At 37.5% G+C, this 26,708-nt stretch overlaps 1 protein-coding gene and 1 pseudogene across 2 annotated transcripts in view; both read right to left on the reverse strand.

Moving 5' to 3' along the window:
- Positions 1-26,708, reverse strand: part of ST6GALNAC5 (ST6 N-acetylgalactosaminide alpha-2,6-sialyltransferase 5) — a 188,207-nt gene that overhangs the window by 135,227 nt on the left and 26,272 nt on the right. The window lies entirely within an intron of this gene.
- On the reverse strand, positions 9,876-13,934 carry LOC144332829 (adenosine deaminase pseudogene; annotated as a pseudogene). Its single transcript, XR_013400997.1, has one exon. The product of XR_013400997.1 is annotated as an adenosine deaminase pseudogene (transcript).

Genomic DNA, 26,708 nt, shown 5'->3' on the forward strand with positions numbered 1-26,708 from the left:
CCAACCATGTACTCCCAGATTGTCCCCATCAAGCTCCATTTTCCTCCAATAAATCACACATTGAGAAGATCACCACTTTCCATTTTGAATCCGAAATTAGGCCCTACAACATATGGTTACTCTTCTGGAAAGCAGCATTAATAATGGCATGCACAATTATATCAGAATCAAAAATAAATGACTTTAACAGATTTATGAACAACCTTATGGATAAACTCATCAATCAAATTTAAATGCTTGAATAATGCAATAATGCCACTTATTAGACAAGCCTAAAGAGAATAGATACATTTTATTGTTGCCAAGAGTAACAAAACGCAATAGAGGTCATTGGGGATTCTACAGATAAGGAAAAAAAGAAAAGACCTCATGTCCCATTAAAACAAAAGGGACAAGCACAAAGACAAAACCCAGAGGCTTAATTAAAATTATAAGTCTACTAAAACATACAAATTAAATGTGTTATAGTTCTCTGCCACTCAGAAGAAAGAATTATTTATTTTCCCCTAGGGCTACTTTTTCTTAACATGCCTCTCATCATTTTTTTCGAGATATCAAAATTGGGGCTTTGCTAAATCTTTGTCCCTTTCCCAATAGTGATAAAGGAAACAGTCTCACTTTGCTTTTGTCTCTTCTTACTAGAGTTTTGAATCACAGCTACTTCTCCCTCTCTTTCTCTTCATCGCCTCACTGTCCTCCAATACAGCACTATTAGTGTTGAGAAATGAAAAAAATATAAATATAGCCAATGTTAAGAAAATAATGGTACATTCCTAAAATATATTTTATATATCATTAAAATACTTTTTAGAACTCTGAATAACAAGGAAAAACAAAAGCAATACAATATTAAAAATGCAAAAGCCAGATATGAAATTATGTATTATGTGTTATTTGAAGGTGTTAAAATATATACATAATTTAAAAACTTCTGTACAGTAAAAGGACATCAGAAATCAAAAGACAAATAACAAATTGGGGAAATATTTGCAATACATGATAGACATGAAGTGTATAGGTATAATATAAAGTAAACCTTTACAAAGCAATTTCAAATAAGATAAAAATCACAATTTAAAAATGAGCAGTTCACAAAAGAAATAAAATGGTAAATTAATATCCAAAAAGATGTTTGATTGTACTATTAATGAAAAATTACCTGTAAAAATGGCCCATCATTTTTACCTAACAAATGGGGTTAATATTTCATTTTCTCCTAGTAAATTTCTCCTAGAGAAATATTAGTAATACTGATAAAGGTATGGAGAATCCATCTTTTCCTGTATTGCTAGTGAGCGCATACATTCTCACAACTTTTATTTCGGCAATCCTGAAATACATATCAAAATTGAACCAGTAATTCTTCTTCTAGAAATTTGTCTCAAGGAACTATTAGGTTAAGCACAAGAATGCATGTACAAGAAGCTTCACTGAAGCATTATTTCAGAGAAAAGAAACCTAGAAACAACCTACATACTCATAAATGAGAGATTAGCTGAATACATTCTAGAATATCTATCTATCCATTTGAAGAAATTCTCTGCAACAATTAAAAATACTTTTTTCATATTTCTTGATAATCGAAAGATCTCTCTGAAATTCAACTGAATAAAAGAGCCAGATGCAAGGCATGATATAGCGTGACCCCTACATAAATTACAGAGACATCTGTGTGTGTAGGTATGAATAAAGAGATGACGGAGTAATTACCAATAGATTAGTAATGGTTGCCGCTGGGTGATAGTTTAATTTTCTAAATAAGCATGCTATTTTAACTTTCGCAAAAGATTTATATGCAAAGATAAAAGTGATTCACACTTGATAGTGGAATTATAAGTGACTTCTCTTTTAGAGCATTCATTACTTTTTAACATTTTCTTTGCTTTGTACTTTATACATTTTGTATGACTTTGCTTTATTTCATAACAAGAAAAATAAAACAACAAGGAAGAGAAGAGCCATGGAATTGCTGGTGCCTACTTCCTCTGATCCTGCAAGGCAGATCCATTTGCTCAGTTTTCCCACAAGTGTGTCAGCTGGAGTGGGAGGCACGGAGCTGTCAGAGTTCTGTGAACTTGGCCAGGTTTCTGTAACCAGAGAGCCCGTCAAATCTGCATGTGGTACCTAAAGAGCTGCATGTGGGTTGAAAGTCCTGGTTTCAGTGTTGCTGGCTTATGGATCAAAATGTCCTTTTAGGTCCCAACCATCGCTTCTAGAGAATTTTGTCACTAGTTACCTTTTAAAATATTGCCTCTTTAAAGTTGAGAACTGCAAAACAGACTTTTTGAAAAGGAAATTTGTATTTCCCACAGTTCAAGAGATGCAAGAAATGTTTATATTTATTAATGAAATACCAGAAAAAAATAGAATCTAGGTTTTTATTTGTATATATATTTTTAAAACATATCATCCATTATGGAATGTATCGTGTAGGACACACATATCTTCTTATTGCTTGTTCTCTTCATTAAGTATCAAATTTTTGCCTTGGATGGCTGCACCTAATGATGGAGGCTTTGAAACTCCTGAAGGCATTTCCATGAGAGACTCTGTCATTTGAAATTTTAAAGCAAAGAACTCACTCTTTTTAATCTGAATTAATTTCAGTGCAGTGATGACTGAAGGAAGGAAAATGGACTCAGCTCTGATCCTGTCAGCCCTATTGTCTTCAAGATTGAGTGACTCTGATGGTAATAATAAACTGTGTCTTTGGCTTTGAATTGGCAAATTCAAATAGATTGCTTTAAGAAAACCAGGTGATGTGGTTTGGGTATTTGTGCCCTCCAAATCTCATGTTGGAATGTGACCTCCAGTACTGGAGGTGGGGCCTGCTGGGATATTGAATCATGGGGGCAGATCCCTCATGAGTGGCTTAATGCCATCCCCTTGGTGATGAGTGAGTTCTTCTGTTAGTTCATGAGACTGATCTGGTTGTTTAAAAGAGTGTAGGTAGCACCTTTCCCCTCCTTCACTCTTGCTTCTGCTCTTGCCGTGTGATGTGCTGCTCCCCCTTCGCCTTCCACCATGATTGTAAGCTTCCTTGGGCCCTTACCAGGAGCAGATGCCAGTGCCATGCTTCCTGTGCAGTGAGCAGAACTGTGAGTCACTTAAATCTCCTTTCTTTATAAATCATCCAGTCTCAGGTATTCCTTTATAGTATTACAAAAACAAACTAACACACCAGGCCATCTGGAATTACTTACTCTCCTTAGTTTCAAAACACTGAATAATAAATCTAATTGCTGCTCATGGGTCTGTACAGGTCAGGAATGTTTGGACACAAAGGATTACAGATTTCTTCAGGGTTTCTTAGAAGCTTTTGGTTACCTTAGTTGAAATTGCCCTTGGTCTGAAACCATAGGTGTTTGAGCTCATAGAACTGTGGATGCTCCAGTCGTTGTGCACCAAGGATATGGTGTAAATGGAACTTCGGTACATATATGAAAGTATGTGAGGAAACAAAGAAACACATTTGAACTAATTCTTCCATCAAGTTGTCATTGTAGAGAAAAGGGGAGAGGCAAAAATTCTGGTTATGAATATTTTAAGGAAAGAACAGCATATTAAATGCCTTGGTATCCTCCATTAAGTCCAATAAATGTTAGACACAAAGTTTGAGCTCATTAAAAGGAGTATATTCATCCAGTCACTCAGAAGATACTTGTGTGTTCTTACATAAAAGTAACTGTGGAGGGGATATTAAGATGCATGAAATGGACCTGCCCTCCAGAAACTTAATTCAAATTAATCTTCTCCTCCCAATAGAAGCATGATCTCTAGATACTTTCAGAGTATCTCTTCAGTGTGCTGCATTTCATGTCTTGCACTTGAAATTGGAATGGAACGGCTTAGTGGAATGGGAAAACAATGCTACTGAACAGAATCTGGTTTGTGGGCTTTGTAGATAGAAATAATACTTCTTTATCTGGAGGTAAAGGTCCTTTGTTCACACTTCAACTTACACAGATGCACACACTCACCCACTCACACACGCTCAACAGATTAAGACAATCCAGCAGAAATCTGTCCCTCCTACTCTTTGGCATCACATTTTTGTACCGTCATGCTGTACTTATTTGACCATATTTTCAATAGAACTTTCATTTGATGCATTTGCAAAAGCTCAGGAAAGTGCATGCAGTATATTTTCTTTGGAATGGCCATTAATTTTTAAGATGTTGGAGCTGATACTTTATAGTTTCTGTGAATATCTATATAGTATGTATGAGATGTGATATGAAGTCATCCTATCTTGAGATCATGCTTTTCCAAATACACTTAATTGTTCTGCTGCAAATCCATGAGATCTAACCTCAGTGGGACTAGTGATGTAACTGGTTTTTGTTGTTTGTTTGTTTGTTTGTTTTTTGAGATGGAGTCTAGCTCGCTCTGTCTCCCAGGCTGGCATGCAGTGGTGTATCTCGGCTCACTGTAATCTCTGTCTCCTGGGTTCAAGCGATTCTCCTGTCTCAGCCTCCCAAGTAGCTGGGATTACAGCTAACTGCCACCACGCCTGGCTAATTTTTGTATTTTTGGTAGAGACGGGGTTTCACCATGTTGGCCAGGCTGGTCTTGAACTCCTGATCTCAAGTGATCCACCAGCCTCAGCCTCCCAAAGTGCTGGGAGCCTCCCAAAGTGTGTGAGCCACAGTGCCTGGCTGTGGGTAATCCTTTTATTCATCTCCAGTTGACAAACAATTACCTTCCACATGGACTGTCCCAAACCCTGTCCAATTGCTGTAGGTCTCCATTCTCTGTTCCTCATTGTCCACTTACTCTTTTTTTTTTTGCATTATTTCTTCCTTTACAATACATATGCTTTTTATATTCTTTTTCTTACCTTATTTTAGTGGTTGGAAGTTCCAGTACCATACTTAATAAGAATGACACCAAATGTCCTTTCATTGTTCCTGATCTTAAAGGGAAGTATTCAGTCTTACCCTGTTAGGTATGATATATGCTGTATGGGTTTCTGTGTAGATGTTCTGTATCAAGTTGAGTAGGTTCCCTTCTCATTCTTAGTTTGCTGAGAGCTTTTTTCATGAATGGGTGCTGGATACTGTCAAACGCTTTTCTGTGTCAATTGAGATACTCATGTTTTCCTCCTTTACTCTGTTAATGATTTATTGACTTCCAAATGGTGAATTAGTATTGCATACCTCTGGAGTTTTTCAATTGCAAATTCAATTTCATTAATGGTTATAGAATTATTCTGGCCAAGGCTTGGTAGTTTGTAATTTATAAAGAATTGGTCTATTTCTCCAAATTTATGAATGTAAAGCTGCTCATAGTCTCCCATTATCCTTGTAATGACTGCAGAATTTGTATTGAAATCCTTATTTTATTTTTGCTGTTGGTGATTTCTGTCTTCTTGTTTTATAACTTTGTGAGTCTTACTAGAGGTTTATCAGTTTTATTGACTTGTTTTTAAGAATCCGTTTTTTGTTTCATTGATTTTTCTCCATTGTTTTCTTGTTTTATATATCTTACTTTTCTTTGTACTGAAGATCAATCCCCAAGATAGGAAAAGAAGAGCCCCTTTTCACTCATTTTCTTTCCAGTTCTTAGTGTCTTCCACTATCTTTTCTCCATTCTTTCTGTGTTAGAGAAAGGGTGCTTTTCCCTCTTTCCAAGGATAAATTCTGTCTTCCCAGTTTGGTTTCAGTTTTCTCCTCTGGGGCCATGCCACATTTGTAACTTTCTTTTTTCTTTCATCTTCAAGCTATGCCTTAGACTCTAAATTTGTTCCTACTACCAGTCTACCCTAAATAAAGTCTCTCAGGCATAATTCTCACTAAAATATTGTTTTATTCTTTCCTTTACCAAATCTCTCAAGCAGGTAGTCTACATTCTCTGCCATTAGCAGTTCACTTCTCATTCATTATGGCTATTTCCTATTCTCATGGCCATGCCTTAACTATGATTAAATGATGGTTTACACTACAGCAACCCACCCTGAGCTCTCTATTCTTCTTTCTACCGTATGTTTTCTGTTTGGGGACTTGGGCATTACTCTATTATTTGTGTTTCCATATTCAAACTCTTCAAGAGAGTATCTGATTGACTTGTCAGTTACTCTCCAGCATAAATATCAGATTGGCCACATCTACTTATAAGATTAGCCCATAGGCTGACTTTGGGCCAGCCACGGTTCCCTGATCCAATCCGTTGTGACCAGTATAAGAAGGTAATGCAGGTACACAGCATGTGACTATGCATAAAAAACTTTTCAGAAGGAGGTAAGAGTGGGAACTTCTATGAAGCACTCAGAGTATACCACAATTTAAAATTCCCAACTGGGTATACTTACAGTGTTAGTTTGGGGTACTGGCCATTTTTAGTAAAGTAGATAAGTTGATTATTCAGTGTCAGACATTATATCTGAACTGGAAGGTTTTTTAAAAAGCCCAAAGATCAGTACTTTAAGATTTAAATTTCTTCACAGTTTCTATGGCATATGCATCTGAAATTCACCAAATTTTATCAGTCATATGGCTGTTTTCTTTTAATATGTCAAAGAATAATGAGACTGATTCATGGAAAGTCACAGAATTGACAGTAGCCTGGATTTTTAAATTTCTAAGTTTTGTTATTTCTTTGTAGAAGGTGAGATTAAAAAAATTCACCAGCACTTCAAAAGCCCAGCTATGTAGAGCTGACTTGAAAAGCTGTTCTAAGATACTTGACTTTCCTTCCCTGGACATGAATGATATGGATACGCTTCCCTTTCCCTTTTTCCTAATTTACATGTGAAATAAAGTCATCACCAGAAAGATGAATATAACACATCAAAACATGATACAGGACATTATTTCTCACTGCCTTAGTTTTCTGCAAATATTTCCATCTTTAAGTTTCAGCCCAGCTTTCTACCTTATTTAATGCCATATTTATAGTGTTTTCTCTGATTTTTATTAGCAGTTCTTTGTGAAACTGGTTATGGATCTTTTCTATTATTTTTTGTACAATGCTAAAAGATTCATTAGTGTAGTAATTCATTACTGTAGTAATACTGCAGTTCTCATTATCACCTTAGCGTCAACTCCCTGATTACAGTTATTTTAGGGCAAGGGTATTCTGATTTGCCAAGATTATAATGAAGAAAAGTCAGAAGTTTATTTTTTTATTTTTAAAGTAACTAAGAACTCTTGGCTTGATCTTTGGAATTTAGCTTAGCTCAGCCCCCATTCACTCAGCACTTATACTCTGTTAGGCACAGGGGATGTTAAGATGAATTAATACAGGTTCTAAAACCAAAGACTTTATAGCCGAGGAGATGAGACTATTGGATGTACGCTCAGTGCGATCACTGGTAAATTTCCTCTGAAAGACAGAGGAAAGGCACCTTGTCCTTTAATAGAGGGAGTGTCAGAGAAAACTTTTGGGAAAGGAACATGCCTGAGTCATGCCTTGAAGACTAAATCGACACCCATTAAGGGAACAAGGTGGGGATTTTCAGCGAGTGGGGGAGCCATCTAGGAGCAATAACAGTGTGAACAATGGCGCACACATTCCTTGGGGCATATGAAAACCTATTAAGCTGCTTGGTACTTCTGGAGAGTAACAAGGCTGAATGGGAAGAGAGGAGCCAAGCAGCCCAAGACAGGAGGCACTGTCTGAGCCAGGCTGAGGCGTTTTCCCTCAATCTTCACGTTATCGAGGCAGCCTGGAAGCTGTTTAAATTGGGAGGGCATGATCATATTTGTTCACCAGAGGGATCAGTCAATCAGCTGCAAGGAAGAGGAATTTGAAGGGGTAAAATCAGAGGCAGTCATCCAGTTCAGAAAGTTCTTCACTCACAATTACAGAGTAAGATAACCAAGGCTTGAGAACCGAGGCATTGCTAAGACAAGAAGAGAGATGCTTACCTGAGGAAATTAAAAGGTAGGATTTTAATGCTGTTTTACAGTATCTTAGTGATGTGCTAGTAAACCTTATCTATGAATACAAATAAATGGAGAAGTAAACAGGAAATGGATAGAATACAGTCCTTACAATTCTTCAGTGTAGAGGCTACTTTATTTCAGTAAACCTCATTGAAACTCTATGTGCGCCTGTGTGTATGTAACAGACACAGTTCATTTAAGAGTTATCTATGTTGCTGTCCAGCTAAGGAGTGTTTATTCCCTAGGGATCAAAGTACCCAAATCTGGCAAACTCCAAAGCAGTGAGAGGGATGAGGACTGCCTGGTGCCCAGGTGCTTAGCTTGGAGTGTCATTCTTTTTTTTTTTTTTTTTTTTCTTTTGACATGAAGTCTCACTGTGTTGCGAGGCTGGAGTGCAGTGGTGTGATCTCGGCTCACTGCAAGCTCTGCCCCCCGGGGTTCAAGCGATTCTCCTGCCTCAGCCTCCTGAGTAGCTGGGACTACAGGTATGTGCCACCACGCCCAGCTAATTTTTGTATTTTTAGTAGAGACGGGGTTTTACCATGTTGGCCAGGATGGTCTCAATCTCTTGACCTCGTGATCTGCCCGCCTCGGCCTCCCAAAGTGTTGGGATTATAGGTGTGAGTCACCAAACCTGGCCTGGAGCCTCATTCTTTTGACTTTCTCTTCTATTACTGATGTTGTGGTAAAAATGACCAACACACTAGAAGCATTTTCATTAGAGATCTCTTCTTTTCCTCACTCTCAGACTGAAATAGAAGCCAGAAAAAAGATGTCAGGCACATTATCAGCTTCGTTCTCTTCTCCAACTCTATTTTCTAGAAAGATGGTAATTTCCACCGAGCTGATTAACATTTTTAAAAAATAATTCTTCATATGTTACCTAGTGTGACAGTTAACTTACGTGTCAAATTGACTTGGCCATGGAGTGCCCAGACATTTGATCAAACATTATTCTGGGTGTTTCTGGATGAGATAACCATCTGAATTGGTAGACTGAGTAAAGCTTACTCTGCTCCCTAATGTGAGTGGGCCCCATCCAATCAGTTGAAGACCCGAATAGCACCAAAAGGCCCAGTAAGAGGGAGCACCTACTATTGACTGTTGAGCTGGGACATGGGTCTTTTCCTGCCTTTGGACTCAAACTGAAAAACTGGCTCTTCCTGGGTCTTCAGCCTGCTAGCCTTTGTATCAGAACTTATACCACTGGCTTGCCTGGGTCTCCAGCCTGGAGACTGTAGATCTTAGGACTTCTTAGCCTCATAATCACATAAGCCAATTCTTTATAATAAATACACACATACAAATATAAATATACATTTATATATAATGCCTATTGTTTTTGATTTCCTGGAGAACCCTGACTAATACACTACTATACCTAGGCAATAAATTTTCTACTAAAGAAAAACAAGACACCAAAATTTTACATTATTTATAACCTCATTACTCAGAGGCAACTAGAATATTGTGTGTAAGTTGGGAGTTCAGTTTTCCAAAAAAATGAATCGTAGTGTACAGATTTATTAGTTATCCTAGATCAATAATAGATTATGAATGAATAGATGTTTTGATAATATTGACAATGTTTAGCCTAATTTTTCCTTGCTTGAGTTTAGCAATGTTTAATATTGCTAGCAAGTCAGTTTTTGTCTATCATGAACCTTACTCTTATGTGTTTTTTTAGTTCTTTTAGGTTTATCTTGTGTCAATTGCTTATAACTGTAATGCTCATTCTAGGTTAAAGTCAAAATAAAATATTTGTTTTAATGTACATGCAAAGAGCAATAATAAAGTAGATGAATAAAAACTGGGTTCAAGGCAGGATGAAATAATGAGGTCAAAATTTCCTTTTCCAAATCAAAACCTGTATAGTTGAAGGAAGTGGAACTCATAGCCTTGCCCACCTGACTTTTCATTCACCGTGAGGGAGTTATTCTAGGAGGAACGAATTCTGGAGAAGTATAGCAATTCTGTTTAGAATTTCTATTTTTCTTTTCATTTGTCCTGTTAATCATTTACCAATGTACTCTGTTGATATTTATACTCAATTTTTAGTGGCATTAACACTGATTATCAACAAAGAATTATTTACAGGGAAATTATACTAACATTATTTTGGTTGAACCAAACATAAGAAAAAACTCATTGTTTGGAACATGAAGCCATAGCCATGGTAACATCAAGGTATATACTAATTACAAGAAAAGTACCTAAAAAGAAACAAAAACCTCATATTCCATATTGGTAAACACAATCCTTTTTTTTTTTAAAGGCTTATGACACACTGTCTAGATTTTAAACGGAGCATTAAAAGAGAAATATGGAACAGTTTATTCAAGCCTTGTGGTTTCTCCTTATTGAGCACTAAAGATTGTTTCAAGTTCCCATCCTTTAATAATTCATTAGTTTTCTAGTGGAAACTAAAATCTTGATGTTTAAAGAAACATCCCTACATCAAAAAATAAAGTAAAATTTAGAACAGGATGACAACTGGAGGAGAAAATTTTTTGATCATAAAAGTTTTCAGTTCTAGTCCCTAAGACCAATGTATAGCATCTGAATAGGACATACAGATTTTTTTTTCATTCCTTAAAGAGAATTAAAGAGAAAACAAGAAGATTGAGAATTTCTTTGTAAATGTGTGGTTGCTTTTAAAATGTGGAACAAGGGATGAGTCCTTTGGAGACAAAGGTGAAGCAGCTGCATGTAGCTGGATGAGGCTGGCTTAGTCCCGTCCCTCCCAGTTGTGTCATCCGTGCCAGCTTCCTACTTGCAAACTCGTGTCTCAGAAATACTTATGAGAACACAGGTACAGGAGTGCTTTCAATCAAAATTTGGATTCCCTTCTTGGTTTAAAGGTAAAAGATACTTTTTTCCTAAAAACTATGAACTACAAAAGCAAGGAAAAGTTAGCGATCTATTCTACAGGAGTATTTCAATGAGGTTTTTTTAAAATGCAGATGGCTAGATCAATCTTGCCTTTATTTTGGTAGAAAACATGTCTTCTGTTAACATTCCAAATTCTCAAGTAGAAAAAATGATTATTATTACCACCAAGGAAGTTTTATAAATGTGTTAAAATCTTAGCAGTATCAGCCTGAAGTATTTCCTAAGTGAGCGTATGTTCTGTCTTCTAATAGAAAGTGCAGTTTTTAAGAGCTGAATGTAGATCAATGGACTTTTCTCTCAGTGCACATGAAATTCTAGAGGCGAAAGGATTAGCCTGATGAATGCCTCATTTTTATCATGTACAATTGTAGTGGGTGCTGAACTTGAATTATGCTCTTTTTTTTTGGCCTTGACCACTTATTTAAATATACCATTTACCTAATGTATAGTCAGAGGAGCAGAATTTTATAATCACTGGGATTTTGAAAGGCATGTAAATTACCACTGTCTGTGTCTTTACATCAACATAAATATCTCCAACTGTATGGATACAGATGTTAATACTGATAATACGCATCCTATTCACGGTATTAATAAATGCTTATTCACACTCACATTGATAACAACCTACAGAAAAGGTATCATTAGAAGCATATGATCAGTATTTTATAGTTTAAAATTAATATTGAAACTTTATAAGTGTTTGAGCAGTCATCAAACTGATATTTTAAAACCAAGATTTCCAAATCTCTGAGTTAGAACAGTCAAAAATATGAAACCTCTTATCTATGTCTAAATAAAAATGTTTGGTTGATTTCTTTGGGCAATCAGTTTTAGACAGCTAAAATGCTTTCCCCTGAAATTACAATATTTACTTAGCTTTTATTTTTCTTCAAAGATTAAAAAATCACACATCTTTAACCACTGCAATTGTGACACTGCATATCACCACCCGCGTTTTCTAATTTCATGATTGCATATATTTACACAAATTATATAAATAAGATGCAATTACAATAATTACAGAGGAATAGGCAACAATTGAAAAAAATACAAATTCTCACTAAATGATATGAAAATTGTCAGACAAACCCATACAAGATTAGAAACTACTTTAAGATGAACCCAACCAGACAACAGCAAACAATCCAGCCAAACACCTTAGTCTCAACAACTTGAAACATGTTACACTGGGAGACCTGAGGCTTAAGGCTTAAGGGTAAAGTTCTTTTCCCTTAAAATTTGTTTCCCAGTCCTAGAATGTGAATGTTTAACGTCTTGACTTTCCTAAACATATTATGACTACAGAACCTTTTTCCTTGGTGTTTTCTTATTGTTATTTCAAAGAAAAGGGAAGGATAATCACAAAATTAATGAAAAGCAAACACACTACAGACAACTCTATGGAGTTGTAATTAGGAAAGAGCAGGTCCTGCTATGATTTTGTTGTCCTTTTCTCCAACTGTATATATCATTTTCAATGATTCACAGTCTAAGAATGTTATTTGTCCAATTTATTTTGCTTTTAGTTAAGAATATTCGTAAGACAAATTATGCAACTCATCCATTTGAGAGCTCTATAAATTTTCCTGTAGTGTATTTTATTTGCATTGAATTTCTCACTTTGTTTTATATTGCAGACAAATATTCTTTTTTTTTTTTTTTTTTGCATGCCATCAGCCATGGGCTTCTTTATTGAGCACCAGATTTTCAGTACAAGTTGCCACAGAAGGAGGGTTTCAGATTCAACCATGCCCATGTGCAAGGGCGCTGGTCCCTGGCCAGGGCACATAATCAGAGACGTGATACGGCCATGCCGAGGTATACGTGTGTGCAGAAATGGACACACAGGCTTCAGGCGCATCAGTAACTGACGATTGAGATCATGGTCTTCTTGGAAGGAATACATGTAAAAATGTTGCTCAGCCCCACAGAGTTGGGATGACTCCACAGGGCGAAGGCTTGGAGGGGTGGCATCTTCAGAGGTGGTGCCCTGCAGAGGCTGAAGGTGGCATCCAATAGGCTTTATAGAGCAGGTTGAAAAGCTCCCTCTTCTCATCTTCTGGGAGGAAACTAGATTTGGCTGCATTGATGTTCAGCCTCTTAAACTCCTCTTCAGTAAAGCCCATGTCCCATTTGGTCATATGGTAATCAGTGTCGAGGGTGTACTTGAAGATGAGCGGGTCATCTGTGTTGAGTGAGTAGTTAGCCTTGTCATTTTTGAGCCGAACGACTGCATGCTCTGTGTCCGGCTTCCAGGCACCAGTGAGGTAGCTGGACCAGGGGCAGATCTCGAAGTGCATGTTTTCCTGCCGCAGCCTGTCATAAAGGGCCTGCCTGGTCTTCCAGAGTGTGGTAGCCATGTCCCAGCCGCTCTGTCTTGAGTATGTCCACAGCCTCTTTTACTACTTCGGCTAAGCCCACCTCCCCAGCGTGGACAGTACAGTGAATGCGGCTCTTCACAGCCTCCTGGTAGGCCTGGACATGTCCAGGCAAGAGGCTGCTTCCTGGGATGGTCTCATCTCCAGCCAGGTCAATGGCCACCACGGTCTACTGCTGGTACTTCTTACACAGCTCCACCACGTCAGGGGACCAGTTGGGCTGGTGGCACATGCAGCACAGGATGGACCAGGCCTTGACCCCGAAGTCTCGTTCTCGCTCCTGCAGGCCCTGGCCCACTAGGACCACCACCTCGTCTGGGGTGAGGTTCCCTTCAGCCTGGTTCCAGGGGATTGGCTCCACTTTGGAGTTGGCAAGCAGGTGCGGACTGTACCGCACCTCCACGTACACCACACCTTCTTTGGCCTTCATCTCTATAAACTCATAGGTGATCCTTTTGACAGCCTCCCGGCAGCCCGCAATAACAGGCATGTAGTAGTCAAACTTGGCCAGGAAGTCCAGGAGGGTGAGCAGCTTGTCCATGCCAATGACGTTCAGCAGCCCCTCTACTGTGTTAGCTGGGAGGGCGATCCCTCTCCTCCTGCCATAGTATAAGATGGTTTCAGGCTTGATGGCTCCGTCTAGGTGGACGTGCAGTTCTACTTTGGGCTTGTCGAAGGCAGGCGTCTGGGTCATGGTGCCCGCATGCGCCCAGGCGCTGCTCCCTCCGCCTATGCTCTCCGCCCGTCTCTGCCGGCTCGGTGGCCACTTGGCTTTCTCTGGGGCCCGACAAATATCCTTAACATAAAAATTGGAAAGTTTGCCTCGTTGTTTTCTTTTTGCAACAATTTTACTAGATCTACGACCGTGTCTTGCCAGCCTGTGGCAGTGAAAAATTAACATTTTGACACACCATACGTCTTCACAAAAGAACTTAGATTTGTCCCCATCCTAGCTTATTCATAGTTCCTATGTTTCAGTCACTATGCTGAGTTCCTTATTTACGTTATATTTTATGTAACACTTCATAACAACCCTGCAAGATGATCTTTTATAACAGCAGAATCCTCATTTTTACAGGTGTAGAAACTGAGGCTTTGAGAGTGTAAGTACAGAGACAGGTGTTGGCAGTTATACAGTTTTTGAGCCAAGATGTGGATTCTGGCCTATCTTAAGCATTTATATAGACATTTCTGATTTCCAACACTGCACTAGATACAACGTTGTGAGGATACAAAGGTGAATAACACATGGTCACTGCCTTTGAGGCACCTAATGTCTTACAGGTAAGAGAGATACAAACACCAATAATTTCAACATAAAATGAAAAGTGTTGAGAGAAAGGCCTGAAGAGTTTTTACTGTGAAACAGCTTTCTTAAGGCAATATTAGATGCTTCATGTGTTTTACCATATGGCAGCATAGCTATAATAACCACTGGGTAGTGATGATTTCAAGTAAGGATAAATCAAATTCCTTAGGAAATAAAACTAATATATAACTTCAGAAAATAAAACTTCAATTTCTTAGAGCATCAAAGAATTGCATAGAATTGTAAATTCACTGATTAGATGATTAATGGAAAAATCTATTTATTAATTCATTAACAAATGATCATTAAGTACTTGCTCTGGGCCAGGTGATGTGGCAGACTTTGAAGACGCGAGGATGAACAACAAAGACAAGAGCCCTGCTGTTACAGAGCTTACCTCAGAGAAACCCAACAGACTGTGTTAGGTGCTATGTGAAGGGAGTGCTAGGGAAGCACTCAGGCAAAGGTCTAACCTAGGTGTCCTGAAGGAAGTGAGGTCTAAACGGATGCTATAAAGTAGCCAAGCACAAAAGAGAGCTAACAGCCTTGTGATCTGGAGGCAACCTGTTGTGTAAAAGTCTTGAAAGAAAGTGCTATGATCTGAATGCTGTGTCCCCCTCAAATCCACATATTGAAATCTAATCACCCATGTGATGAGGTTACGAGGTGAGGCCTTTGGGAGGTGACTGGGTCATAAGGGCAGAGTCCTCATGGATGGGATTAGCACCCTTATGAATGAAACAGGCTCCAGAGATCTGCTTTGCCCCTTCCACTACGTGAGGACATAGTGAGAAGCCCCCATCCATGAACCAGGAAACAGGTCTTCACCTGACATCAAATCTGCCACTGCCTTGATTTTGGACTTCCCAGCCTCCAGAACTGTAAGACATACATTTCTATAGTTTATAAGCCACTCAGTTTATGGTATATTTTGTTATAGCAGCCTGAACAGACTAAGACAGAGAGCACAACAAAAATAAGAACCTGAGAGAAATTTAGTCTGCTTGGAGCCATAGGTGGGAAAAGGAAAATGTTAAAAGGTAAGTAATAGATAGTATCATCAAAAAAAATCTATTTTATTAAAAAGGTTTTGTGCTAATTGTGAATGTAGGAAATAAACCCTTCCAGAGATTCTGCAGGTGGTTCTGCGTGCTAGAAACATCTCAAGTGTTCCCATAAATATAATTCATCAAATTAATATTTTTAACATTCCTGATTAACAATATATGAAAACATGAACCAACTATAGAGGAGGGGACTGGGACGATCTTGAGACTAAAACTTAAGTGAGCTAAGGCTGTAGCTAGAATACACTAGGTGAAGCAGAGGTCAAGACAAAGTGCAAGTATCTGTCCTCACAGCGCCATTTATAAGACTCCTCCTTGCTTAATAGGAGGAAACCTCATGTCAATGAAACACATGGAATCCAGGGATAGGGGCATGTGGACCCTTGGGTAGAGTTGGAGGAATTTAAACTCAGGACAAAGAGTGAGAAGATGTGGGCCTACACTTGCATGGTAAAGTACAGCGGCTTCCCAGAGTGTAGTGATGCAAGAAACTGTGGAGCAGGACTTTCCGTCACTAGTACAGGTACAGCCAGTGAACACTGACTAAATGTCTCTTCTACTTGTCATTGTTACTTCACAGAAAGAGCCTTTGTCTTGGACGTAGTGGTTTTTCTAAGTTGGCTTGCACTGTTAGCAAATGTGACAGCCTGCTGCCTCAAGTGCTTTTTCTGTCCCCTACTGCCAACAAGCAGGGTTGGGTGTGCTCAGAGATAATAGGAATAGGAGGCTTCACATCAGCGAGAGTAGTAAGCAGGGTCAAGATCAGAGTATATAGAATCTTACAAACCATGTTGAGGAGTTCATCCTAAGAACAGAAACCCAAAGAATGGTTTTGGTATAGAAATGGAAAAAATGAGAGTTGAATCTTGGATCCCTCCCGTGGTAACAGCTTGAAGGAGGCAAAAGAGTGAAGGGCTACAAGAAGACTCATTAGCAGAATGTTGAATGGTAGAATGATAGTGGTCCCTCTATATGGGCAACAGTGGATTGCTGAAAGTGAGTAGATTTAGGAAATAAATCGCAAGTGGCCTGTTGGGGTGTGTGGCATCACTGATGGCAGAATCCAAGGTTGACAACTAGATGCATGATTTTGGAAACTGGCTTAACAATGATTAATAGAAAAAATAATGAGAAAATAGTGGTAAAGGGCCAAGATGGGTGAGCAGGAGAAGGCTGAGATGATGAGTTTTACTTAGAATATGTTGAAATAAGGTACCTATGGGGCATTCAAGGGGAGTGTCTAGTAAGTAGTTGGATATGCAGATCTGCAGCTCAGGAGGGAGACCTGGGGTTGAGATATAGACAAATATTTTGCATTAATTTATACACACTTCTAAGCAAAAGAGACGAGTTCAATTTCCAAACATATACACCTTCCTATTTAAGAGAACTTTCTGTTTATATCCCATGTTATCAATCAGAAGTATCTTCATTAATTCTTGTCATACCTGTACTCAACAATCAAAAAATTATAGAAGGATTACTATTTAATAATGATATCCCTCTAAAATTAAACATTTTAAGTGGCATTAATTCTCTTTTCCATCTTATACAGACTTTCAAGAATAATTATCTGATCAGGAAGTTCAAAAGTTCAGATACTATTTTAACCACCTTTCTCAATTCAAATGCTTACTTCACCTTTAGCAACAGTCAGGAAAGACACTGCCACTTCATTTCCCCCATAGAGGAAATGATTCTTGAAAAATGCTGCCAAAAAACACCAGTGTGAGAAACTTTAATGAAGTGGCTTTATTCTAGCTCTTGGAAAGCCCACTTTGGTTAGGGGTATGCAACTTTTCTTGTCATATTCTCCATCTTGAAAGGGCTTTTAACTCAGATATATCACTGCCCAACAGAAAGAAGTGTTGGCAGGCTTTTTAAAAAAACATTACTTGAAATATTTTGTTGCCAGATAACAGCTTAAATACCATTTGCTACTCCTCAGTTAAGAAAAAGAAAAAGGAAGGGCTCATTATGGCTTTTCTTCCTCCGAAATGATGCTCTTTAAGACAAGAGCATCTTGTTTGCTTTCAAGCAGTTGGGTCATGCTAATGTTCTGCATGTTTCTGGAGCAGGGAATTCAGCAATAGCACGATAGAAGGCACCTTTCTCCATCTTAACACCAGCTAAAAAAGCACTCCCTCTAAGAAAGCCTGCAGCAAATTAAAGAGATGAATTTATTGCTCCCTTCCCTCAAATATTCCTGTATATGTCAAATAAACCTAAATATACCCCAGTGCATTTATTGGAAATATTTTCTTGATAGTTTATACATGGACCCCTATTTGCAAAAGACTGACTCAAGAAACTAAGATTTTATTCTATGAAAATAACTTTGCAATACGGAAGTTTTGTCTTTACGAGTGGAAAATATATTTTTAGTCATTATCAACACATAGCATTTTTAGTATTTCACAGAACTCAAAGAAAATCCCCTTCACTCAATCACCATTTGAAGAACAGTGCCCTGATAGTTAAAATTATTTTCCTTAATAATTAATAAGCAAGAATAAGGCTGGTTTCTGATTTGGACATAAGCATACAGTGGAGAAATACACTGTTCCCTTCCCATTTGCACCCATCTATACCTTCTGTCTCTAAGTAAATTTGAGGGGAGGGTGTCTCACAGCCTGACCCATGCAGCAGGGAATGGCCACAATCATCGTTAACCTGACATTAGGAAGAACAGCTGGACAGTTTGCTTCCAAGATAATAAGAACGAAATGGCTAGGCTGGAAGGGGTGTGCTCTTTCCATGCCCAGGAAATCGTAGCCCCATAACTCTGACTCTTGTAAGGGGTTATCCTGCCACCTCACCCTTCCTCAGAGTCTCTACTCCTTTGAATAAGCATTAGAAATAAACACGATGTGCTCGCTGTCTTTAGGGAAAGTAAACAACAACAAGGCTATTTAGTTTCTTTTTCATTTCACCTTTGTCAAAGTCTAAGTTACATAGAGAATGGTGCATAAATAACAAGTGCACAACTGAAAGTATTTTCATAAAGTGAACACCTCATATAAACAGCACCCTGATCAAGAAACAAAACACTGTCAGCACCCCAAAGTCCTTCCTCTCCTCCACTCGCCCATTCACAACCCCCCACAAGGACATATACTAATCTGTCTTCCTACAGCATAGATTCATTTAGCCTATTTTTGAACTTTATGTAAATGGGATCATATAGTTTGTATGTCTGTTAATGACTCTTTTTTTTTTCATTTAGACAGTGTCACTTGTTGCCCAGGCTGGCGTGCAATGGCACAATCTTGGTTTACTGCAACCTCTGACTCCCAGGTTCAACCAATTCTCCTGCCTCAGCCTCCCAAAGTCGCTGGGATTACAGGCATGAGCCATTCTGCCCAACTAATTTTTGTATTTTTAGTACAGACGGGGTTTTGCCATGTTGGCCAGGCTGATCTCAAACTCCTGACCTCAAGTGACTTGCCCGCTTCAGCCTCCCAAAATGCTTAATTACAATCCTGAGGCACTATGCCTGGCCGAATAACTCTTTTCACTCAATATTAGGTTTGTGGGATTCATTCATATTGTGTGCTTTTGTAGTTTGTTCATTCTTGTTGCCATATGGTATTCCATTATGAATATAACACAATTTATTTGTCCAAATATTGATGGATATTTGGGGCTAATAAACTGTGTTGTTATGAACATTCTTGTACATGTCTCTTATTAAAGGTATGGATTCCTGTCACAGCACCCTTAACCATGAATTTGAGTCCCTTTCCCTTTCTCTTTCTCTTCTCAACTGAGCTCTAATATAACCTTCCTCTGCAAAGACCAGATCCCTTATTGACCTCACAGACATGTGTAGTAGACTTTCACCCTTCTTACCATCTGGTGTCTATTCATCCTTTTCCCAGGAAAATTACCTATTTACAGCCCAAGTATTCAGGTGAAATTTCTTCCCCAGAAGCATGCAGCTTGGGCCTATGCTGGTTAGAGCATCACATTCCTGTTTCATTTTTACAATTTAGATAAAATTCACAGCTGTGTGAATTCACCCACTAAATTCACTAAACTGGATGACTTTAGTTTATTCAGAGATATGTGAAACCACCCCCACAATCAACTTCAGAACTTTTTTTTGCCCTTTAGCCATCAATCTTCTATCCACACATCACCCCCAGCCCTGAGCAATCACTAATCTACTTTCTGTTCGTATGGATTTGCTTATTCCGGACATCTCATATAAATGGGATTATATAATATGTGGTCCTTTGTGGCTGTCTTATTTAACTTAGCATAATGGTTTCACGGTTTCAAGTTTCCTTCGTATTGTAGCATCTATCACTAACTACTGTATTTCATTGCATCTTATGGCCAAATAACATTTAATTGTATGGATACGCCACATTTTATGCCACATTTTGCTTATCTACTCAACAGTTGACACACATTTAGGTTTTTACCTTATGATTGTTATGAATAATGCTGTTATGAATAATGCGTTTGTCTACAAGTTTTTGTAGCTAGATATTTTCATTTATATTGGTATATACCTAGGAGTAGAACTACTGGGACGCATGTAACTCTATGTGTCACCATTTCAGGAATTGCCAGGTCATTTTCCAAAGTGACAGCATCATTTTACATTTTCACCAGCAATGTATGAGAGATCTAATTTCTTTCCATCTTTGCCAAAAGTTATCATTGTATCTTTTGAATCCAGCCATCTTAGGGGGTGTGAAGAGTTGTTTCTTTGTGATTTTGATTTGCATTTCTCTGATGGCTAATGATGTTGAGAATCTTTTCATGTGTTTTGTCTATTTGTATGTCTTTTTTGGAGATATGTCTATTGAGATTCTTTGCCCATTTTAAAATTGAGTTCATTTGTTTTATTATTGAGTTGTATGGGTCTTTATATATTCTGGATACAAGTTCCATAGGGGATATATAATTTGAAAATATTTTCTCTTATTCCATGGGTTGTCTTTTTACATCATGATAGCATCCTTTGAAGCACAAAAAATTTTAATTTTGGTGAAAACTAATTTTTTGTTGCTGTTGTTGCTCATGTTTTGGGAATTATACCTATGAATTCATTGTCAAATCTGAGCTCATGCAGATTTACCCCTGAGTTTTCTTCGAGGAGTTTTATAGATTTATATGTACATACATTTTAGATTTACATCTTTTATCAGTTTTGAGTTAATTTTTCTATATTGTGTGAAGTAAGGGTCCAATTTCATTGTTTTACATGTGGATATACAATCATCCTAGCACCATTTGTTTAAAAAATATTTTTACTGAATAACCTTGGCACCCTTGTTAAATTTGGGTGACCAAAGACATATAGATTTATTTGTAGACTCTCAATTCTATCCCATTAATCTATATGTTTATCCCTATGTTAGTAACATATGTTTGATTATCGTCACTTTATTGTAAGTTTTGAAATTGGGAAGTTGTGAAATTTGAAAGGCCTTCAACTTATTCTTTTTTTTAAAGATTGTTTTGACTGTTCTGGGTTCCCTGCAATTCTATATGAATTTTGGGATCAGCTCACCAATTTGTACAAAGAAGCCAACTGGCCTAGAGAATCCCAGTTGCAACAGAGATTGCACTAAATCTGTAGATCAATTTGAGGAGCACTATTATCTTAACAAGATTAAAATCTTCCAGTTCAGGAACATGGGCTGTTTTTCTACGTATATAGATCTTCTGTAATTTATTTCAGTAATGTTTTATAGTTCTCAGAGTATAAGTCTTACACTTCTTTTGTTATGGTTATTCTTAAATATTTTATTCTTTTAGATGCTATTGTAAATAGAATTATTTCCTTCATTTCAGATCATTTATTTCAATTATATAAAAATATAATTAATTTTTGTATGTTGATCTTGTGCCCTGCAACCTTGATGAAATCATTTATTGTTTTAACAATTTTTGGTGTATTCTTTAAAACTTTCTTTATAAGTTCATGGCCCCTTTTTGCTTTTTTTCTTTTAAAGAAACAATCACAATAAAGAGGGAATCAGATGATCTCAATGTATCATTTTATAACACTTTTCTGGATATGAGAAGGTAGCATTTTCTGATCCAGAGGAAAAACATGAAAAAGGAATTAAGAGGAGAGTGATACGTTCCACTTTCAGAGTTGACTGTGCAACTGGGCTGTCCAAAAAGATATCATGCATAATATTTGCTATTACAAATATGTTGTCCCATTTTATATGGCTATCTCATGTACACACTCAAGAGAAACTTAAAATCAACTATAAAATAAAGTGAAAAAGCAAAATCCAAATCAATAAAGATACTTTGGGAACTCTCAAAAAGAATAAACAGAATTTTATTTGTTACACTAAGCAAAGAATCAAGAAAATGTTAACCAGTTCAGAGGACCAAATGGAACTTCTCCGCATGTAGAAAATTCACTCATAGGTAGCACAAAACATTTCTCATGCAAAAGGCCTTATATTCCCAAAGTATCCTGTTCTCTTCTTTGTTATTTATCAGCAGTTTTTGAAAGTACCATATTTTATCCTCATGTTTCTCAGATACACTGTTTGATGACTTGTAATAAAAGCACTAAAATGATACTACAGTAGACTCTAAGAACATGTATCACCACAACCTGACTTGAATGCTTCCACATAAAAACCTAAGTGCTAACCCATACTAAACAGTGCCCACTGCTCCCTGGGCTGGAGACAATCTCAGTGCTGCCCTCTCATGGCAGATGCTGAGAGGGCATAGGTAGGTATTGGCAGGAGTAACCACGCTCCCTTTGCAATTGGGAAAAGCCCTAAAAGGCTGACCAGTATGTTGTGATGTGTAGTAAGACTTTTCATTCTACAGAGAATACATTGGTGACTAAGAAAGCACAATGTATCCTATGAATCCATAATTATTAACATCCTTGGAATATTTTGTGGCTCTGAATTGATGTGTATAAATTTACCAATTATGTGTTTTCATCAGAGAAGGATGTTGGAATTAATGTACCACAAACGCTTATTGCAACTATTCCATCTCCTCAATCTGTAAGTTCTAAAGCAAAACATCTTCTCATTCAACACTACTGAGGAACTATGTAAAATATTTACTTACGTGAGAACTACACTGACATCTAGGGAGGCTAACAATGTGCTAACTGTAAATAACATCTTATTTGTTAAAACACTGATGTTCTGAGAACATATTAATCCATAAGACTGTCTTATCTCACAGTTCCTCATCTCAATAATTATATATTCTGATAATTCTAAACAAATCAATGTGATTAAACTATGAAAAAATATTCACTAGTAATAAATGTATCTAAATATGATTTTTAAATTACTGAGGAAATAAGAAACATGTAAGAAACATAAGAAAGGTTATTCTTATTTGCAAAATGTAAAAATGAAAAATCTGAAAATATAATGGTTTTTATGTGTGTTCACTTTTGAAATGAGATTGATCGCTTCCTTGCTTTCATTTTGTTCAATGTGAGGATGCTCAACTGCTTTGACTGGGTATCAAAGGAATTTATTAAAATTCTAGAGAGAAACCCAAATAATTGGCTCTCTTTTTGGCAGACTTGATAAACATTTTATTTTGCAAAAGTATATTTTAATTCTGGGATAACATTAAAGGTTTCTTTGAGAAAGGAATATCCCAGTGTATTGTAACCTATAAAATCTTTAATAATTGTAGCTAAGAATATAAAGTTCTGGTTATTATGAATGGTTGTGGTGAAAACACCAAACCTTACTCATGTAATTTCACATCTCAAACAGATTTCAATATTTACCCTCCTCCTATCCACCTTTCCTACATACCAACCACCTGCAACGGATTTGGTAGGATTTTAAAGAGTTTAGATGAACTGTTGGAACATCACCATCTTCGCTTATGAAGCCGCACTGCTGAAAGATGACATTGTGAAAAATAAAGGTTTTTTTCTTGGACTGTGACCTCAATTGCTGAGTTGCAAGTGACAATAGGGTGCCTATTAAGTCCTCAGGGAAGGCCCATTTGGCACAGCTGGATACAAGGGTTCCTTGCCTAAAGTTCCCCCCTGCCTCTTCCTGCGCTCCAACCTCCCATGCTACCTGACATCATTACCTACACTTGGCTGACTTCTGGCATAACTCCCCACCCAAAACTCTTTAGGCTCGCGAACACTGCTTCCACAGGGGCGGTGGCAGGTGGGCGGTGTACACAGCAACAGGCCTATCTGGGTCAACACAAGGTCAGTTACCAAGAGATTTCAATTCATGCAGCTCCCAAGTAGATTCAAGACAAACTTAAAAAATTTTACGATGATTCAGTTTCTGTTTAAGCTTCCAAAAGGTCAAGGGAGAAACTTAAGAGATTTGACAGATTTTAGAAAGGCAATTGGTACAATTAAAATAGTTTCTTCTACAGAGGCTTTCCATAATGGCATTGTCTTGAACCAATTTCAAAGGTAAAAAACAAAAATCTAGAAGCCTACCACCTGGGACTGATTTGAAAATGTTTACATTTGTGTGCCATGGCCACATCTCAGGGTTAAAGAAAACCCGAATATAAATAGCATCTCTTCTAGGCTGGGAGCGGTGGCTCATGCCTGTAATCCCAGCACTTTGGGAGGCCAAGCTGGATGGATCACGAGGTCAGGAATTCAAGACCAGCCTGACCAATATGGTGAAACCCTGTCTCTACTAAAAATGCAAAAATTAGCCGGATGTAGTGGCACACACCTGTAGTCCCAGCTACTCAGAAGGCTGAGGCAGGAGAATCGCTTGAACCCAGGAGGTAGAGGTTGCAGTGAACCGAGATCATGCCACTGCAATCTAGCCTGGGCAACAGAGTGAGCCTGTGTCTCAAAAATAAATAAATAAATAAATAAATAGTGTCTTCTATTGATGGCTAATATTTCCTGAGTCCTTCCTATGTGCTGCGTATTGTGCTAAATTGGTAACACTTATTATCTTACTAAATCTTCCTAATAATTCCAATGACGTAGATACTGTTACTCCTTACACATCATAGAGTGGATTGAAGATCAAACATAATAAAGTAAATTGCCCAAAACCACTGCCAGCAAATGGCAAATCTAAGATTCAAATCCGATTTGTCTCCAAAGACACTGAAGCATTATACCATAATTTTCCACTTCTGTTTCCTATGCCTTCCTAAACTGATTTCTTCTTGTCTTTTACACCACTTCTATATCTCAATATGCTGCTTTCATCTTTCTCTGGTATGAGTTATGAAATCCAAATTTGTCCTTCCTCCCTCCTGCACACCCTTCCTCTTGCTTTCCTTCCTTCCTTATTAACAAACTTTTACTGAGCACTTACTCTATGCTAAAATATCTTCTGAGTGCTGGTCTCCTCAGCTTACACAGTTGTTGGGGGCAGGATCTACATTTTTTCATTGTGCTACACCTTATGCCTGCCAAGATGGGGCTAAATGAAAGAGTGAATATATGGATGATATTTAGAGCAAAATTCTGTTGTCTAGGAACCTCACAGTCTTGGGCCTACAGAGGTGAATTTGGGCACCCTAGTAAATGATACTTCCTGGAGAGAACAAACAAGTTATGGTGAGGGAGGGACGTACAGCTTTGAGGAACTTCCAGCAGCTAGAGGCCCTGGCTACTCAGTTGCGTATTTAATTCTCCTCGCCTTCTTTGTGCAACTGGACAGGTTGAGGTGCAAAAACTTAAAAAGAGAAATTCAGTTATGTGTGCTGAGCTTACCATGTGTCCTTTATGTTGGTTTGTCTGTTTATTGGTTAAAGGACTCCAGATATAGGAAAGTTGATTACTTTTCTTCTTTCCCAAATTTCCTCTATATCAATTAAAAGTGACCACCCTATTTTCAAAAATATGCAGTTGTGTGGCATTGCCAAAGAGTCTTCTGTTTTTTCACCTTAGACATGCAATGTTTTATTTAAAAGTGAGATTAATGCGGTGGAATATTTAAAATACTGGTTAGAATTTAAAGGAAAGTTTGGGACAGCACTTTTTGTTCTATTCCTATTTATAAACATATGAACTATTCATAAAGATGAATATCAGAATTCACATTTATCTTTGCTGTTTACAAGTAATGCTGAATGCCTTCCAGGGAAAATGGAAAATCACTGTGACTGAAGGGGAGAAAAAAAAAAACCCTAAACATGGTTCTGTTTAAGATCTATCTTAAGGTGTTGCTGCTTATTGCAAAATGCAACTTTTTGAAACAACATCAAGAAAAAAGAAGCCCTAAATAACAACAGCAGTCATAAAAGAGGTATAGTCTTTTTTTCTGTCCATAGTAACACTCTCACGAGAGTGCTTTTATGTGAGACTGTCATGTACAAGTTGTGAAATCAAGCTTCCTGCAAGTGTGAGCTCTGAGAGACTTGAGAAATTTTACAACCGTTTAGCTACTAACTCAATAGTGAACAAAGCAGATGGAATATTAGTCTGTATAAACCAAATAAATTCTCAGCTGCACAGTCATCTTCACAGAATCTTTGGAAATAACAGATCATTATTCTTTGCCAGGGCCAGTGATAATCATTTCCATGCTAGTCTTAAGCTTGTAAGTACATATGACGCCTGGTGTGGCTAGTGACAGTATATATAACTGAATTTAAAATACATAGATATGCAATTTATTTTTTATAAAAATGCATGCCAAGACAACTGAATAGGGGAAAGCAGAGTTTTTTCAACAAATGATGCTTGGACAACTGGATATCTACATGCAAGAGATGAAGCTGGACTCTCTCTTTCACATCATGTATATAATTAATCCAAATTGAGTTGTAGACCTAAATGTAAAAGCAAAAACTACAAAACTCTTAGAAGAAAACGTAGGAGTAATTCTTCATGATCTTAGATTAGGTGACAGTTTCTTAGATAAGACACCAAAAGTATAAGTGAGACAAAAATAGATAAATTAGCATCATCAAAATTAAAAACTTCTGTGCCTCAAAGAACACCATGAAAAGACAACCTACAGAATGGGAGAAAATAATTTGCTAGTCATGTATTTTATATGAACTTGTATCCAGAATATATTAAAAACACAACTCAAAAATAAAAAAAATTCCAATAAAAATGGGCCCAGAATCTGAATAGACATAATCCAGGAAAGATATACAAATAGACAATAAGCACATAAAAACATGTTCAACATCATTCTTCATTGAAGAAATGCAAATTCAAACTACAATGAGATACTACTTT

The sequence above is a fragment of the Macaca mulatta genome, chromosome 1 (genome assembly GCF_049350105.2).
Source record: "Macaca mulatta isolate MMU2019108-1 chromosome 1, T2T-MMU8v2.0, whole genome shotgun sequence".
In the NCBI taxonomy this organism is placed as follows: Eukaryota; Metazoa; Chordata; class Mammalia; order Primates; family Cercopithecidae; genus Macaca; species Macaca mulatta.